Below are 19,516 nucleotides of genomic sequence, written 5' to 3'. Positions count from 1 at the left end.
TACAATGATTTTTCAGCTCTTATAAAGTTAATGCAGTTTCTTATGGGTCTTGATGATGTGTATCAGCCTGTGAGAACTAATATTTTGACAAGAGAATCTTTTCCCTCAGTAAAAGTGGCCTTCTCTATTGTATCTAGAGAAGAGTCACACAGGCTTTCTAGTAATGGATCTAAAAGCCAGAATGTGTCATTTGTCTCTAAGGCTAGCCAAAGTTTTGAGAATAAGAGAAGATCAACTAGAGGACCTAACAATCTTAAATGTTCTCACTGCAATATGTTAGGTCATACCATAGACAGATGTTTTGAGATTATTGGTTATCCATCAGGGTTTAGAAGAAGAAATAACAATAATACTAATAATAACTCTTCTAATAGAGTTAATTCCACTAGTGTTAATAATAACAATAATAAGTCTAATTCTTCTGTTGGTAAATCTGCTGCTTCTTCTGTGTCTGGATTGCCATTTACTTCTGAGCAGATTACTAAGCTGTTAAATCTTGTTGGTGAAAGTTCTCAATCAGAGTCACAGAATCCTAATATAGGAGGTGAGTGCTTTAATGTGTCTAATTTTGTGAGTTGTTCAAGTTCCAATGTGTTTAATAATAGTCATAATTGGATTGTTGACTCAGGGGCGAGTCAACATATGGTTAAGTCTGATAAATATTTGATAAATGCTGTGGATGTCTCTGAGTTTAATATTACTGTTAGTCATCCAAATGGTACAAAGGTTAAAGTGTTAAAGATTGGTAATCTTGAGCTAACTAAAATGTTGTGTTACAAGATGTTTTCTATGTTCCAGATTATTGTGTAAATCTGTTGTCTGTACATAAGTTAGCTAAGGATAATTGTGTGTCTGTTGTGTTTAATGAGGATAGTTGTTTGCTTCAGGATTCCAAGTCAAAGAAAATCCTGATGAGTGGTAGGCAAGATAGTGGGCTGTATGTTGTAGGAATTAATGGTAATTCTACTTATGCTTGCTTTAATAGTGCTGTGAAATCTGTTACTTGGCATACTAGATTGGGACACCCCTCTGATCAGGTCTTGGCTGTGTTGAAACAGTGCCTTAACTTAAATTTAAATGGTCATAGCCCTTGTGATATTTGTCACAGGGCCAAACAAGTTAGGGTCCCATTTCCTTTAAGTGAACATAAAACCAAGAGTGTAGGTGATCTTGTTCATCTGGACTTGTGGGGTCCATACAAGGTCACAAGTTATGAAGGTTTTAGGTATTTTTTGACAATTGTTGATGACTTTTCAAGGTCTGTTTGGTGTTATTTTATGGCTAGTAAAACTGAAGTGTTTGAAAACTTAAAAGGGTTTTATGAATTGATTCTAACACAGTTTAAGAAAAAGATTAAAGTGTTTCGAAGTGATAATGGGACAGAGTTTGTAAACAACAATATGAACATGTTTTGTAAAACTAATGGTATTTTACATCAAACAACGTGTTCCTATACACCACAGCAAAATGGTGTGGTGGAAAGGAAACATAGGCACCTTTTAAACACAGCTAGGGCTTTGATGTTCCAAAGTGGTGTTCCCTTGAGGTTTTGGTCTGATTGTATTCTAACTGCTGTATACCTGATTAACAGGTTACCCTCCTCTGTGTTGAATAGTAAGAGTCCTTTTGAGGTTATGTTTGGTTTTAAACCCTCCTTGTTACATTTAAGGAACTTTGGATGTTTGTGTTTCACTACTGTTTTAAATGAACCTGATAAGTTTGCATTTCATGCTGATAAGTGTGTCTTTCTTGGTTATTCTAACATAAAAAAAGGGTATAAAGTGTGGAGTTTAGACAGTAAAAAAATTTATTTTTCAAGAGATGTAAAATTTTATGAAAATGTGTACCCTTTTAAAATTAAAGGAATAGATAATCAAGAAAGAGGCTTTGAATTAAATCTAAATCATTTGAATTTTTTTGATATAATAACATCTGAAGTTCCTAACACGCCCAATGATGAAGAGGGTACAAGTGGTGCACATGATCCAGCTAGTGATGATCAGCAACCACTGCAGCCCTCTACATCAGCCCCTGTATCCGGGTTTGAGTCTAGTCAACCAGTGGAACAGGCTGGCAGTAGTAGGTTAGGTAACAGTGGTAGGGCAGAGGACACTTCTGGGTCAAATGATGACACAAACCAATCTGAGGGCATTCAGTCTGTTAGGCGGTCTTCTAGAAATGTTTCTATGCCAAAAAGGTTTGATGAGTATATTGTTGAAGGGAGGGTTAAGTATGGCATAGAAAAGTCTGTTAATTACTCTAATTTATCTGTTGAAAACATGTGTTTTGTATCAAACTTAAATAAAACAACTGAGCCTACTTGTTTTAGTGAGGCTGTTAAGGATCCTAGGTGGGTAGAGGCCATGAATAAGGAGATGGAAGCATTATACAAAAATGGTACTTGGGTTCTTGTTAATTTGCCTAAAGACAGAAAAGCTATAGGTTGTAAATGGATTTATAAGGTAAAATATAAGTCTAATGGTGAAATAGAAAGGTATAAGGCCAGATTAGTTGCTAAAGGTTTTAGCCAACGTGAAGGTCTTGATTTTGGGGAAACTTTTTCTCCTGTTGTAAAAATGGTAACCATTAGATGTGTGTTGAGCTTAGCTGTTAAAAATAATTGGCAAATTTATCAGTTAGATGTAAACAATGCATTTTTGTATGGGTCCATTTCCGAAGATGTTTACATGAAACTTCCACCAGGTTATTTTCCAGAAAATGAAACTCGTGTTTGTAAGTTGGTTAAGTCTTTATATGGGCTTAAGCAAGCCCCGAGAAAGTGGAATGAGAAGTTGAATGATGTGTTGGTTAAAATGGGTTTTGTTCAGAGTTTATGTGACCATTCTATGTATGTTATGTCTGCTGATTCAGTGTTTGTTGTTTTGCTTGTCTATGTTGACGATATCATTGTTACTGGTAATTCAGAAACTGATATTGTTAGAATTAAATCGGTTTTAAGTAAAAATTTTCAGATTAAAGATTTGGGAATTTTGAAATATTTCCTGGGAATTGAAGTATTATATGTTGATAGTGGTATTTGTTTGAATCAGCGTAAGTATTGCTTAGAGCTGCTTAGTGATTTTGGGTATTTGGGTGTTAAACCAGTTAGTACACCTATAGAGCAAAGCCATGTTATTAGTAATAAACTGAGTCAAAATCAAACTGTTGTGAAAGATATTACAAGTTTCCAGAAACTGATAGGCAAGCTAATATATCTGTCTATTACTAGACCTGATATAAGTTATGCCGTTCAGTTTCTAAGCCAGTTTATGCATTCTCCTAAAGAATGCCATTTGCAAATTGCATTACGGTTGTTAAAATATTTGAAACAATCTCCTGGGAAAGGGATTTTGTTCAAAAAAGAGAATGATTTTGTGTTAAAAGGTTTTGTTGATTCTGATTGGGCAAAATGTTTAACATCTAGGAAATCTGTAACTGGGTTTAGTATATTTCTTGGTAATTCTGTTGTGTCTTGGAAGTCAAAAAAACAGAGTGTTGTTGCTAGATCTACCGCTGAAGCGGAATATAGGGCTTTGTGCTCTGCTTGTTGTGAGGTTATGTGGATTTTGAATCTGTTAAAAGAACTGTGTGTTGAAAGTGTGTTACCAGTAAAGTTGTTTTGTGATAGTCAGTCAGCTATTTCAATTGCGTTTAATCCGGTTTTCCATGAACGGACTAAACACTTTGAGCTGGATTTGCATTTCTTAAGGGAAAAAATTTCAGCTGGTATTGTTATTCCAGAAAAGGTAAGTTCAGATGATCAGTTGGCTGATCTGTTCACCAAAGGGCTGAATGGGTTACAGCATGACACTTTGTGTCATAAGATGGGTATGTTAGATGCATTCACTGTATGAATTATGGGGGGATGTTAAATTATAATGGGCTGATTATTATTCAGATATATATTGGGCCTTTTATAATTCATTCTTCTTAATTCATCCAGTGGGTCTTTTATTTATTTATTTGTTGGGCTTATACACACGTTGGGCTGGTGGCCTGTTACTGTTGGAGATATTTGTGGTTGCAAGTGGTTGCAACTGATTTTGTGCCATAAATGTAATTCATATGTTTGATAGGGGCTGTTGTGGTCTTTCCAAGGGGCTCCGGTTAACATTGGTTATAAGCTGGGGGCTAAAGAGAAACCTTGATATTTTCATGATATAAAAGGCAGCTTCTAGGGTTTCCAGATCATTCTGTACTCTCTCACATTACTTTCACTTGTTCGCTCATATCTCTGGGTTTGTGTTGAAGATCGAGAGGATGTTGAAGATCTGCTGTTGATCTTGAAGATCTGCTATTGATCTTGTTTTAGTTGTTTGCTGTATTGATTAGATCCTGTGGATCTTCGTCTGGTTTGGTTGTATCGTTTCTTATGATCAACTGATTTATCACCAGTTGATCTATTGTTCTTGTACTGATTTTAGATCTTACATTTTGTAAGATCAAGGGTGGTTGGGTGTTTTTCTGGGTTGGTAAATAATAAAAGTTTTATGTCACCGGTTTATCACTATTTCTGGTGTTATTGTTGTTGATTGTTTTGCATAAAACTGTTCGTACCATTTTTACACTGACCTAGACCAAATTTATAAGTTTTTTGAAGCTAAGAAGTTGACTTGGACCAAGGCCGATTTGTTACCCGACTCGAACCCTTGTTTTACTTGGGATAGTTGACACGAGTCCGGTCCATCCATTTAATTCATATGTTCAAACCAAAAATGCATGAGAACCCGTCCAAACCAAAATAAACTTATAAATTTCAGAGTTAAATGCCCGGATAGTCCCTGTGGTTTGGTCTTTTTTCATCTTTAGTCCCTAACTTTCTAAAATTATCTCTATAGCCCCCAACTTTTCAATTTTCGTTCCCGGATAGTCCCTGGCACGGATGAAGTTAGTTTTCTCAGTTAAATAGGGGGTAAAATGACTAAAATGCCCTTAATAATTAATAAAAAACCTAATCCTTTTACCCACTCCACCCCCACCCCTCTTTCCTTTTATTCCCACTTTCCCCTCTTCTGATCTTGAACGACCAAATCACCATCACAACCTTCATACCTTCAGACCTCAACTCCGGCACCTGCTTCGACACTGTCGCCACCACCGCCTTCGTTCCTGCCATCACGACCACCATCACGAGCTTCACACTTCCACACCACCACCCCCAAATCCCAACCGCCACCACCACCTTCACACCTCCATTCCGGAACCTGCTCCAACACTGTCGCCACCACCGCTGTCGTCGTTCCTGCCATCACGAACAAACCCTTCAAAACAACAAGAAAATTTGCATTTGCAGGTCAAAAAATGGCGAACAAATTTGTTGTTGTTATGACGCCATCGGTCACCGGAGAAGCCTTCGAATCAATCGACGATGACGTTGACGTTTCTGACTCCAATTCATGGTAAATATGAGATTATTCGAGTTCGAATCAATTTGCATTTTCGCGATTCTGTTGTTGTTATGACGCTGACGTTTCCGACTTTGAATCAATTTGCATTTTCGCGATTTTGTTACTTATTGTTGTACTCTAATGTTTTCGTGTGTGTGTTTTGAAATTTTGAAAATATGATATTATTTGTTCGAACAGGAAGTGAAAAATGCATGTGAAATCTGAGATTTTGTTACTTGTAATCTGATATTTCCGGTGTGTGTATTTTGAAACTTGAAGTTAAATCTGAGATTATTCGTGGCAGTGGTGATGATGGCGGAGGTTGGTTGTGGCACTAGTGATGATGGCAACGGTTCTGGCAGGGGTGGTTGTGGTAGTGATGATAGTGGTGGTGGCTTTGTGTTGATGGCGATGGTAGAGGTGGTGGAGGTCTGGTGAAAAAGAGAGAGAAAGAAAAGGGTGGGATAGGTAAAAATGGGCCCACATGCTTCGAATCAATTTGCATTTTCGCGATTTTGTTACTTATTGTTGTACTCTAATGTTTTCGTGTGTGTGTTTTGAAATTTTGAAAATATGATATTATTTGTTCGAACAGGAAGTGAAAAATGCATGTGAAATCTGAGATTTTGTTACTTGTAATCTGATATTTCCGGTGTGTGTATTTTGAAACTTGAAGTTAAATCTGAGATTATTCGTGGCAGTGGTGATGATGGCGGAGGTTGGTTGTGGCACTGGTGATGATGGCAACGGTTCTGGCGGGGGTGGTTGTGGTAGTGATGATAATGGTGGTGGCTTTGTGTTGATAGTGATGGTAGAGGTGGTGGAGGTCTGGTGAAAAAGAGAGAGAAAGAAAAGGGTGGGATAGGTAAAAATGGGCCCACATGCTTTCAATATTAGATAACTAAATAAAAAATAGATAAGTAATAATATTCTTATTAGTAATAAGGGTATTTTAGTAATTTCACACCCACTTAACTGAAAAAACTAACCTTCATCTGCGTCAGGGACTATCCGGGAACGAAAATTGAAAAGTTGGAAACTATAGAGTTAATTTTAGAAAGTTAGGGACTAAAAGTGAAAAAAAAGCAAACCACAAACACTTTCCAGACATTTAACTCTAAATTTCAATTTAGATTGTTTTCATGCCAAAGCTCACATAACTCTACATATAAATAAGTAAGATAATAATCATATGGGCCGATGTTTCTTTTTCATTTATTTATTAATATTAATTCAACAATATAAAACTTCTAATATTTTAGAGTAAATTGTCATTTTAGTCTCTAGGTTTTTGTTTAAATTGCTATTTTAGTCCAAATAGTTATTTTTTCTCCTCTGGGTCTCTAACTTTTCATTTTTCTTGCCATTTTGATTATATTGTCTAACTTAGTCTAAAAGTCAGGTTATAATCAAGGGTATTTATGGCATTAAATTATTATGAGATTTACAAATTATATTGTAAACTACCCCTGGTTATCACTACACAACAGTTATGTCAAAAATACCCCTGATTATAACCAGATTTTTAGACTGAGTTAGGCAATGTGATCAAAATGGCAAGAAATGAAAAAGTCAGGGACCCAGAGAAGAAAAAAACTATTTGGACTAAAATGATAATTTGGACCAAACCTCAAGGAGTAAAATAACAATTTACTCAATATTTTAAATCATTAGTATTTTAATTTAGTCATTAAATTAAGAAAGCGAAAATTCCATCATCCAACTATTTCGAATCTTACAAATTAGTCAATTTCTTATTTTAGCGAAACAATTTATAATCATATTCCTATAGGTATTTGGAATTTGTTTATTTTAAAACACGTTTATTATAATGAAAATTAACTTAATCATCAAAACAAGATTAGTATAAACTATATGTCAAGAATCAAACTACTAGACATATGATAAGATATGTAAGTAACATATGATATATAGGGTGGAGTTATTGTAAAAAAGACCAAAAGTGTGAGAAAGATAAGAAAAAATCTCAATCATTAGATCTAAATTAATTGAAAAGAGTATGATTGTAAATGCATTAACAAATTCAAATATGGTAATCCTTGATTTAAGGATTTGGAGAGAGAAAAACCTGGAATTTAGGACTTATAACCGTCCATAAATATAACACCATTCAGAGCATGTTCATACATGGTGTTTTAAATATAACACAATTCAGAAAATATAACACCATTCAGCACAAAAATAACACCATTCAGCAAAAAAATAACACCATTCAGCAGTAAATAAAAAAAACACCATTCAGTACAAGAATATAACACAATTCAGTACAAAAATAACACCATTCAGCACAAAAATAACACCATTCAGCAGTAAATAAAAAAACACCATTCAGTACAAAAATAACACCATTCAGTACAAAAATAACACCATTCAGCACAAAAATAACACAATTCAGCACAAAAATAACACCATTCAGCATTAGATAAAAAAACCATTCAGTACAAAAACAACACCATTCAGTACAAAAATAACACCATTCAGCAGTAAATAAAAAAAAACACCATTCAGTACAAAAAACACCTCTGTATCATCTTCTCCACTTCCGGCACCACCACTGGCACTTCCGGCACCACCACTGCTGCACCACCGCTGCCGATCCGCACAACCACTGCCGCTGCCCGCTCGCCGTCGCCGCTGCCGCTGCCGCTCGCCGTCGCCGCTCGTCGCTCGCCGTCGTCGCTGCCGCTGTTCGATCGATATGGAGGTTTATCGGCATTAGGGTTTTGAAATTGTAGAGAGAGAGAGAAACTGTACAATCAATTAGAGAGAGAGATCAGAATTATAGGAATTTTGATTTACAGTTTCCTATTTTGAATGGATATAAAGACTTTATTACCCCTATAATTTTCAATTCAGTCCAAATTAAGAAAAATATTAACCATTTTGGTCCCTATTGATCTCAACCATTAAATCAAAAGGTCTAATGGTTAAGATTCTTTCTTACCTTTCTCACACTTTGGGCCTTTTTAACAGGATCCTCTACCTGATATCTATCTACTATTGATGCGGGCCCAAATGTGGAGGAACGGGCTATTTTGTATTTGGAGGCTCAAGATCGCGTAACAAAAGGGACTTCACTAAAATGGCTCTAACTTGGGCTACGGAGGTCCGTTTTGGGCGTGCGACCAGGCGAAACGAACGTGAGAACGAGCTCCATCTTGCTGCAAAAAACGCTTATTTCCATTACTTATTTGTATTTTTATGTTTTTTGAACTATTTTGGGCTTTTTGTTTTAGGCCGTGTGTTTGGCCCGTTATCTTTTTTAGGCCCATTTCGAATTTCGGTTTCTATTTATATGTCCCTCTAGTAATATGAATGATCAGAATAGAATTTTGAAACTATCGAATTTTCACTTCAAATTCCGTGGCCTTTGGGTTGCAATTTGGGGGTTGGGGAAGAACTACACGGGTATTCGCAGAATTAACGTGTTGATCTTCATTTTCCGTATCACGCGCTACGTCAACTATAATAAAAGAAACCAAGTTTTGGACACGTGTCATTCATTGAAGCCATCTATTTTTATAAATAATTAATATCAATTAAAAGATAATTATATAATTAAATTTAATATAAATTTAAACAATTCATATAGGAGATAATATATATAATATTTTAAAATAAAGTAAATTACAAAAATCGTCCTTTATGTATGTCACTTATTGCAAACTGTGTCCTTCGTCTTCAATAATTACAGAAAACATACTCGATGTTTGCAAACTCTTGCAAGTTATGTCCTTTAGCCCTAACTCAGTTAATTTAAATGATTTATTTATTTTATTAAACTAAAATAGTTAAGGGTAGAACCTATTTCAAAGATGTTTAAAAGGTGTTTATTCTATACTTATATTTTCGTGTTCAATTCTCAACTCAAATACGATAATCACTATGTTTACGTGACATTTATAAGAACAATCACCGCAATCAGCCCATCCATCGTATATTGAGTATACCCGTTAGTTTTTTTTAAGATATAAATTTTATTAGATTCATTCAACTCGTTTAATACTCGGGGTTTTAAAAATATAACTTTTTTATTATGTAGTATATAAAATTAGATTTATTCAATACATATAATACATAGGATTTATAAAGATATAACTTTTTATTGTTTGGTATATAAAATTACATGTGTTCAACCCGTATAACACAGCCTCCCGCTTTAGTCTCCCTAACGGTCAAATTTAGTCTCGCTCCTCAGCTCGACGAGTTTCTTAAAAATGTAACTTTTTTTATTATTTAATACATAAAATTAAATTGACTCAACTCGTACAATACACGGGGTTCTTAAAAATGTAACTTTTTTATTATTTAATATATAAAATTACATTTACTCAACCCGTACAATACACGAGGTTCTTAAAGATATAACTTTTTTTATTATTTAATATATAAAATTACATTTATTCAACCAATGTAATAAATGAGATTTTTAAATATATATTGTTTTATTATTTGGTTTATAAAATTGTATTTATTCAACCGTGTAATAAATGAGATTTTTAAAGATATATTTTTTTTATTATTTGGTATATAAAATTGCATTTATTTAACCTGTGTAACACATGGGGTTCTAACCTAGTATTATATATTGAAAAGGGATTTTCTCACAAAGCATAGGAAATCATTATAGTGCTACTTATGTAATTCAGTCTAGAGACATATGGGTATGTATAGTAGATTAGTAATTACATATCATATGCGTATAGTAATGCAATATATTATGTCTATACTTATGCAATATATGTAAATGATTAGAAAATATATATAACTAGGTTAGAACCCCGTGTATTACACGGGTTGAATACATGTAATTTTATATATTAAATAATAAAAACTCATATCTTTACGAAACTCGTATATTGTACGGGTTAAATAAATGTAATTTTATATATCAAATAATAAAAAAAGTTACATATTTAAAAACCATGTGTATTACACAGATTAAATAAATGTAATTTTGTATACTAAATACTAAAAACGACGCATCTTTAAAAAACCCGTGTATAATCGGGTTGAATAAATCTACCAAATTATAAAAAAATTACATCCTTAAAAACTTGTAACGTGTTGAATAGATCTAAAAAGGGTTATATCTTTAAAAACCATGTGTATTTTACATAGATTAAATAAATGTAATTTTGTATATTAAATACTAAAAACGACGTATCTTTAAAAAACCTGCGTATAATCGGGTTGAAAAATCTAACAAATAATAAAAAAATATATCCTTAAAAACCCCGTGTTTTACACGTGTTGAATAAATCTAATTTTACATAGCAAATGATAAAAAGTTATATCTTTAAAAACTTTGTGTATTACACAGGTTATATAAATGTAACTTTGTATAGTAAATAATGAAAAATGGTTAAGTTTTTAAAAACCCCGCGTTTTACACGAGTCGAATAAATATAATTTCGTATACTGAAGGGGTATGGTCCCAAAAAGTCGCGCAAACCTCCGCCCAGGTTGCGCGCGGAACCATACTCCTTATTTCAGAAAACTTATTAAAAGTACCCTCGCGCGACTTACACGCGTTGTAGTTTGTCTCGCGCGAGGCACAGCTCACAAGAGAGCCAAGTATCAGCACTTAGCATAAAACAATGGAACAAATGAGCATGCTAACCCCGCGCGGGTTAGTTTGTTGTCCAACAAGAGCCACTCAGTAGGGAAGCGCACGGCTACCTACAGTGGTACATAAGGTACAAGTGGCAGTAAAAGGAGCCAATGAGCGTCTAGCAGGCTCTGGTCAATCGTGCGCCACGATCGCCTGACGAGAAGTACACAAGGACGCCTACGTGGCACCAATCAGAGGACAGAGACAACTGTCCCACGATCTCCACTTGTCTGCTGATGACAGAAGGACAACAAGGCCGACAAGAATGACACGTGGCTCCAATCAAGCTGCGCCAGCACCGACGAGCGTCTAGAAGCCACTAAGCGGTCGACGCCAGTGAGACAAAGAGCATATCCGTTTTGTTGTCCGCTTCTGGCCCAAGGCCCATCAGCCCATAACCCCTTACACCTCTCCGGCTATAAATAGAGACCTCATCACACAGGTTAAACATTCTATTCCCTCGTCTCTCACTCTTTACACTTAATTACTCTCAAAGCAGTCGCTTATTCTCACGCCGGAGCCCGGTTAAGAGGGAAACCCCCACATTCCCCTCTTAGCGAGTAACGGTGTTCTGTTTTGCAGGATAAATCACCAAGTCGGAGCCCAAATATCCTTAAGAAGATTAACCCTCATGAAAGGAACATAAACCAATCTAATTAACTCCCTAATTAGATCACTGTTTCTTCATTGGCGCCCACCGATTTTTTCTATAACCACCCTCATCTTCTTTTATTTGAGCCTTTGACGTCTCTTTCTTCCTTCGGCTATGACTGGTCAAGGAATCATCCCAGAGTTCGGTTTCGGAACCAACTCTAACACGGCGTTGGGCGAGGGAATCCAAAACTTCCAAGCCCAACAAATCGAAGAAATCGGCGAAGTTGAAATCAACAATACTGGGGGTCCGCGCGGGAGCTTCACCCGCATCACCCAAGTGGTCACCCCAGGAAACGGAGAAGGACCTTCGAACACAGCGCCACCTCAAAATGTATCTGCATTACTTGGCTTACCAGAAGGTGAAACTCCAGCCTCGTGGTATGCCAAGAACATCGCCACTATCAATGCAGCATACCAATCGCTCATCGCGCAGCAGGCAGTTTTGACGGCAGAACCGTCCTTGGTCACCCCTCAGAGTCAGGGGGTGCGCTAAATGCCCCCACCAGCCAATATACAAGGCAGAACCAACAGGCCTCCCCCTACAAGACGTTTAAGCGTACAAGACACGCGCGATACAAGAGGGGAAACGGATAGTTACTGTGAATATCCGTCGAACCTTCAACGAGGCCCTGTTCACAGCCGGCTCACGCCGCGCAACATGAACAATGAATGGGAAGAAACGGACCCATATGATCCCACATGGGAAGGTGACGAAGAATCGTCAGTCTTTAATCGTTTGCCAAAAAACCATGAGTACTACAAGCCAAGACAACACATTGGCTACACAGAAGAAGCTGAAAGAGATTTCCGCCTGGCATACAGACCAGCGGAAGCTGCGGAACACTCCAAGTTTATCCCGAAAATTGCACTCGCGCCGCTTTCACGAGAGAAGCTACCCCCAACTGTTGGGAAATTCAATGGGTTGACTGACCCAGACGATCACGTCAGAACGTTCACGAGTGTGGGCTGCATGGGAGGTTGGAACATGCCCATGTGGTGCCACATGTTCATTCAAACTCTTACCGGAGCGGCTCGCGCCTGGTTTGACAGCCTTTCGCCTGGGAAGATTAAATCATGGACAGATTTCAAGACGCAATTCTTAAGCTACTTTAGCCAACAACGTCGCTACCAACGTGACACAGCCGAAGTAGAAGATATTTGGCGAAGAGATGGTGAAGGTCTGGAGGACTTCATCACGCGTTTTAACAAAGAGTGTCTGGAAATAGGCGGCGTCAGTGAGCAACTCATGCGCTGTCACTTCAAAAAGGCTATACGCTGCGATAGTCTCATTAGAACCATCACAGGCAAAGATGGAATGCCGAAGGAGTGGGATAAACTAATGGAAGCCGCAAAAATCGTCGCGCAAACTGAGGAGTCCCTTGCTGGTGGAAAGGGCTACTACCCAGAAGATCGATTTTCAAGAGGAAGTACGCGCGACAACAACAACAAGCGTAACAAATACAAGAGTCATGACTGGAAGTCTGAGAGACCAAGAGGCCGTGACGACAGGCCACGTTACAGAGAAGATGCGCGAGAAACGATTGACCGAATCGGTTACAAGAAGGCGGTCAGAGACGACAATCGTGACAAACACTGGACTCCGCTCACAAAAACTCCAAAGGAGGTATTGATGACGGAGAATGTCGATTTCAAGGCGCCCAGGCCAATGACAAACAAGAAAGGGCAAGACCCTAACTTGTACTGCGATTTTCACAAAGATTCAGGGCACCTAACCGATGACTGTTATAGCTTGCGCCAAGAAATCGAGAGAGCGCTCAAAAGCGGTAAGCTAAGCCATTTAGTGAAGAATGTACGCAAGGAAACCCGTCAACTCCAGCGCCACGATGAAGGGAACCACAAAAAGGTCCGACGACTAGAGACTCACATGGTCAACGGACCCAGGTACAGCGCGAAAGAGAAAGGCAAACGCCCTTACGAACCTTCTTGGCAAGAGCAGCAAGTTATATTCCCAGTAGTGCGCGGCGGACCTCGCGCCACACGTCCTGTGGTCATCACCGGCATAATCGGGCATTATGAAACTGACTACATATTCATAGACCCGGGAAGTACTGCCGACATCATTTACGAACAGTGTTTCAATCAGTTGGATGAAGAGGATAAAGCGCGACTCGAACCTGTCGATTATCCTTTGTCTGGATTTTGCAACGAGATGGTTTTTCCTCTCGGACAGATCAGTTTCCCCCTCACGCTCTCTGACGGGAAACACTCAAGAACAACAAATGTAAACTTCATGGTAATGCCGGTGAAATCGAGGCATGATGTGCTTATTGGTAGGGAAACACAAGGCGAGCTAAGCATGGTGACTTCAACGCCTCATTCTGCGATAGGTTTCCCAACCAAGACAGGAGTAGCAATCATATATGCCAAGAAAGAAGTAATGTCAACTGAAGAGCTGCGCCCAACAAAGGCGGCAAAGGTCTCCACGACCGAGCCAGAGAAATGGGTTTTAAACCGAAAATACCCTGAGCAGACTGTGACAATTGGCCATGCCATTTCGTCAGACATCAGAACACGTCTAAAGCAACTGCTGTTTCGAAACATGGATATATTTGCCTGGACACCGGCAGACATGACCGGTGTCCCGCGCAACATCACCGAGCATTGCTTAAACACGTACCCTTCTGTCGAGCCAAAGGTCCAAAGAAGGCGCAGCCTAGGGGCAGACAAGACAAAAGCAATGAACGAGCAGGTATGTGAGCTGCTCAAAGCCGGGATCCTGCGGGAGGTAAGATATCAGAGTTGGGTGGCGAACCCCGTGATGGTCGAAAAGTCAAATGGCGGATGGCGCATGTGCGTAGACTACACTGATCTCAACAAGGCGTGCCCAAAGGATTGCTATTCCTTGCCTGAGATCGATAAAAAAATAGATTCTCTCGCGCCATACCGATGGAAGTGCTTTTTGGATTGCTACAAAGGATACCATCAAGTGCAGATGAAGCTAGAAGATGAAGACAAGACAGCGTTCAGAACGGATCTTGGAATCTTCTGCTACACAAAGATGCCTTTTGGCCTAAAGAATGCAGGCGCGACATATCAACGCTTGATGGACAAGACCTTCGCAGGTGACATCGGAAAGCATATTGAGGTTTATATCGATGATCTAGTGGTTAAAAGTCCTGAGGAGGACCAAATGTTGAAAGACATCGAGAAAACATTCAACTCATTGCGCAGCGTGAATATGAAGCTAAATCCAGCCAAGTGTTCCTTTGGCATGGAAGAGGGGAAGTTTCTAGGCTTCATTGTCACAAACGGCGGTTTCAAGGTGAATCCAGAGAAAGTACAAGCTATTGAGCGAATGCCCTCACCGAGAAACATCAAGGAAATGCAACGACTAGCCGGCCGGCTGGCCGCGCTTAATCGTTTTCTCTCCAATCACGCCGCAAAGTCGTATCCCTTCATTAGCACGTTGCGCAATTGTGTGAAGAAGCAAGAGTTCAAATGGACCCCGGAAGCCGAAACAGCTTTTCAACAAATGAAAGCGTGTCTGATCGAACTCCCTACCCTGACTGCACCATTTGAGAAGGAGCCCCTCGTACTGTACTTGTCCTCCTCGGATAAGGCAGTAGGGTCAGTATTATTGGTCGACAGAAACGGGGTACAAACCCCGATCTACTATGTCAGCAGGGTACTCACTGACCCAGAAACAAGATATTCCACAATGGAAAAGCTGGTTCTTGCACTGCTACACGCCTCCCGAAGGTTGCGCCGATACTTCACAGGCCATGTGATAACTGTGCTTACAAATTTTCACATTGGCACCATACTACAGAAGCCTGAGACATCAGGCAGGTTGGCAAAATGGGCCATTGAACTGGGCGGCCATAACATCTTGTACAGGCCGCGCCCGGCCATTAAGGGGCAGGTCCTCGCCGACTTCATCACAGAAGTGCCGGCCGATAAAATCAAGGAGTGCGAGCTGATAGAGACTCCCGAGAAAGATACAACAGATGAAACTTGGATGCTTTACACCGACGGGGCATCAAATGAAGATGGCGCTGGAGCAGGATTGCGCCTGGTGAGCCCAGAGAATCACGAGTTTACTTACGCCATTAAGTTGGACTTCAAAAACACCAACAACGAGGCTGAGTACGAAGCATTTCTGGTAGGCTTACGCCTCGCCATCAAGATGGGAGCAAAAAACTTGCGCGCACATGTTGACTCACTCCTGATAGCCAGTCAAGTAAATGGCATATACGACGCGAAGGGAGAAGTCATGGCTCTATATCTGGAACAAGCGAAAGAATTGCTCCAACAATTCGAAACTCACAAGGTTATACATATCAATCGCTCAGAAAACAAGCCTGCCGATGCCTTGAGCAAGCTTGCCTCGACCTCCTTTCAACATCTCGCCAAAGATGTAAGGATAGAGGTACTCAAGAACCCATCGGTATTACTGCGACAAGTGAACGTGATCGAAACAGGGCAACCATCGTGGATGACCCCAATCATCCAATACTTGCAAGAAGGGGTGCTCCCTGAAAACAAAGCGGAAGCAAGGAAGATCCAAAACAAAGCCCTGCAATACGAAATGAACGGCGGTGTTTTGTACCGAAAATCCTTCCTAGGGCCACTGCTACGCTGTGTGGACCCTCAGGATGCGAATTACCTGATAAGGGAGATCCACGAGGGGATCTGCGGCATTCACTCCGGACCACGGATGGTTGTCGCGAAGATCATGAGCGCCGGTTACTACTGGCCTGGTATGCATGTCGACGCAATGAAGGAGATCCGCAAATGTGACTCTTGCCAGAGGCATTCTCCAAAAACACTGCGCCCTAAAAATGATCTTATCCCTGTATCCACCGCATGGCCCTTTCAACAATGGGGAATTGACATGGTGGGACCCTTCCCGGATGCTCCCGGCGCCGTAAAGTTTATCATAGTGGCTGTCGACTACTTCACCAAGTGGGTAGAGGCCAAAGCCCTTGCATCCACCACAGCTATGATTGTGCGCAAGTTCATCTGGGAGCACATCATATGCAGATTTGGCCTTCCGCTAAAGATCGTAACTGATAATGGCACCAACTTCGCATCAGATGATCTCAAGAAATGGATGAAGGAGATGAACATTGAACACACTTTCACATCCGTTGCGCACCCCCAAGGCAACGGACAAGTGGAAAGCGTGAACAAATGCATCGTCGAGGGAATAAAGGCCAGATTGGGGACAAGGCGACGAGGATGGGTTGATGAGCTCCCAAGCATTTTATGGGCTCACCGAACCATGCCAAAGACGAGTACCGGCGAAACCCCCTTTAGCTTGGTATACGGCTCAAAGGCGGTTATCCCGGCGGAGATTGGCCTACCCTCACCACGTATGACAGCGGTCAACTCAATTGACAATGAAGCAGAAAGGCGCCTGGACTTGGACCTGTTAGAAGAAAGGCGCGAGCTCGCGCGAATCAAAGAGGCCAAGTACAAAACCCAGCTGGAAAGGTACTACAACACAAGAGTCCGCATCTGTACCTTCACCCCAGGGGAATACGTCTTTCGCGACAATGAAGCGTCAAATGCGGAACGTCCAGGGAAGTTGGCACCTAAATGGGAAGGCCCATATCTGATACATGAGGTCTTGGGAAAAGGGGCCTACAAATTACGCACCCTAGATGGCCACATCTTACCAAGGACATGGAATGCGCAACAACTGCGCAAATGTTATATGTAATCTATTCCGGCCTTGCGCCCCAGTTTAGTTCCCTACGTCGGCTATAAGCCACTAGCAATTATGTACGAAGGCCTACGCGCCCACTTTTGACTTAATGAATGCATACGACATGCTTTTCTATTACATTTTTTTTCGTTACAAATGCATGCCAAACTTTTGATTACCGCGAAAACACTCCAGCATCTCAGAGTTTGTTCAAATCGCCTCCAAGGTCCTCCGCAAACAAAGCGCGAGACCGGGCGGTAACCTTTTATATAAAGGATACTTCCATTTATTCGAGCTAATTTAACCTAAGTTTTATAGCAATGCAATAATTGCAACAAAAAAAAAACGAAAATCTTTCATATCATTTAAAACTTGCGCAACAGCGCAACATTGTACATTCAACTACCAAAAGAAAATTACAAGGTCATAAAAGCCTATCACCAGCCTACCCTATTCAACATGACGGTCACCATCATCGTCGCCGTCATCATCGCCATCATCATCGCCATCATCGTCATTGCCATCATCATCGCCATCGCCACCATCATCACCAGCTGGCTCTTCATCGGATAACTCGACAGTAACTGGTGGATCGAGGACCGCTTTAAGGCGCTGGCACCAGTCGTCTTTCTTCAAGGATTCCACAACCAGATCCATGATAGGCAAGGAAAGGTTGTCATACGAGTTTTCAGCTTGAGCAAGCGCAGCATCAGCACGATCAGTCACCGAGCAATGGCTTACATCGAATTCTTGCCCTAGTATCTGCTCAACGTGACTGGCACATTCTAAGTAACCACCTCGGTGACCCACCGCACGCGCCGCATCCGTAAGACCAGCAACGGCGCGGTCTAGCTCACCAGCATTCAAGATGGAGTTGGCAACCTTCAACAAAAGAAAAGTGTTAAAGATAACCCTTAACAAGATAGAAGCATAAGAAGTACTCACCAACACTACTCCACGAGTGCGCATCCATTCAGCTTCTGAGACAAGCGTATCGACGATGCCTTGAGCCTCGGAATAGTTGGTTTGGGCCACATTCAGCGCAGCAGTGCTAACAGCACACGCCTCCTCAGCCGTAGCAGCCTTGACCCTCTCGGCCTCCAGGTCGATTTCCAACGACTCACATCTGTCGATTTGCTCGTTCAAACGACGTTTGAGCTCTGCAATCTCAACGTCCTTGGCATGGAGATCTCTGTCCTTGTTAGACAGCTGCACCTTCACCTCAGATAACTCAACCTGGACACCGACAAAACGACTTAGGCTGGGTTGTTAAAAACATAGCCAGAATAAAGGAAAACAAATAAGACTAACCTCCACCTGCTGTTTGGCAGCCTTCTCTCCCTGCGCCTCCTCTACCTTCGAGGTCAAGTCAGCAACTTTAGCCTCAAGATCAACTATCTTCTGTCGAGCCGCATAGGCGCGCTCGTTGTCTTGGGCACAAATACGTTTAAACTCGGCCTTCTCTTTGGCCAGTTGCTCTTCAACATTATGAAGTTTCTTTTGCAGGCCCTCGCGGCCCCATGCTTCGGCTTTCTTATCAGCTTCAAATTTGGCTCTCTCCTCGCCAAGAGCAGCCTTGGACTTTTCAAACTCAGCAATGCGTTTTAACGTGCGCTCACGATAAGCCTCCCAATCGGCGCGCTCTCTAACCATCGTTCGCCATTCACGGACTATCTGGTGGTTGGCAGCACGAGCGTTGGCCTCTCCAAGAATAAAGGTGCGATATAACATTTCATGAGGTTTCGCCCTTTGCCGGTTAACTTCTGCAGGGGTGAACGAATTCAAGAACCACTCGCGGCAAGGGGCAAATTCATGAAATGTATCTTTCTGCTTTAAGCTCTAAGGGGCTTGGTGAGGAGCATCGCCGCGCTCTTCTTCACTATAAGTTTTGTAATAGATATCGCCGACGGTATCCTTCGCCCCGATCACGTTCGGGTTAAAGCCCCCTGCACCACCAGAGCTCGCACTGCTTGAAGCATGTCGACCCGCACCCTTAGAAGTAATGACAGGAGCGGAGTGAGTAGGGTTTGTAACCTCAGGGCCTTGAACATTAACAGGCTGCTCCATGGCTTTCTTTTTTTCCAACTCCTCAAGGGCCCTCTTCTTCGCCGCCTCGGCCAACCTCGCCTGCTCCGCCTTCTTCAAACGCTCTTCCTCCGCCTTTCTTTT

Source organism: Helianthus annuus, chromosome 15, assembly GCF_002127325.2.
Source record: "Helianthus annuus cultivar XRQ/B chromosome 15, HanXRQr2.0-SUNRISE, whole genome shotgun sequence".
NCBI classification, from domain to species: domain Eukaryota; kingdom Viridiplantae; phylum Streptophyta; class Magnoliopsida; order Asterales; family Asteraceae; genus Helianthus; species Helianthus annuus.
This window is presented reverse-complemented; position numbering follows the sequence as displayed.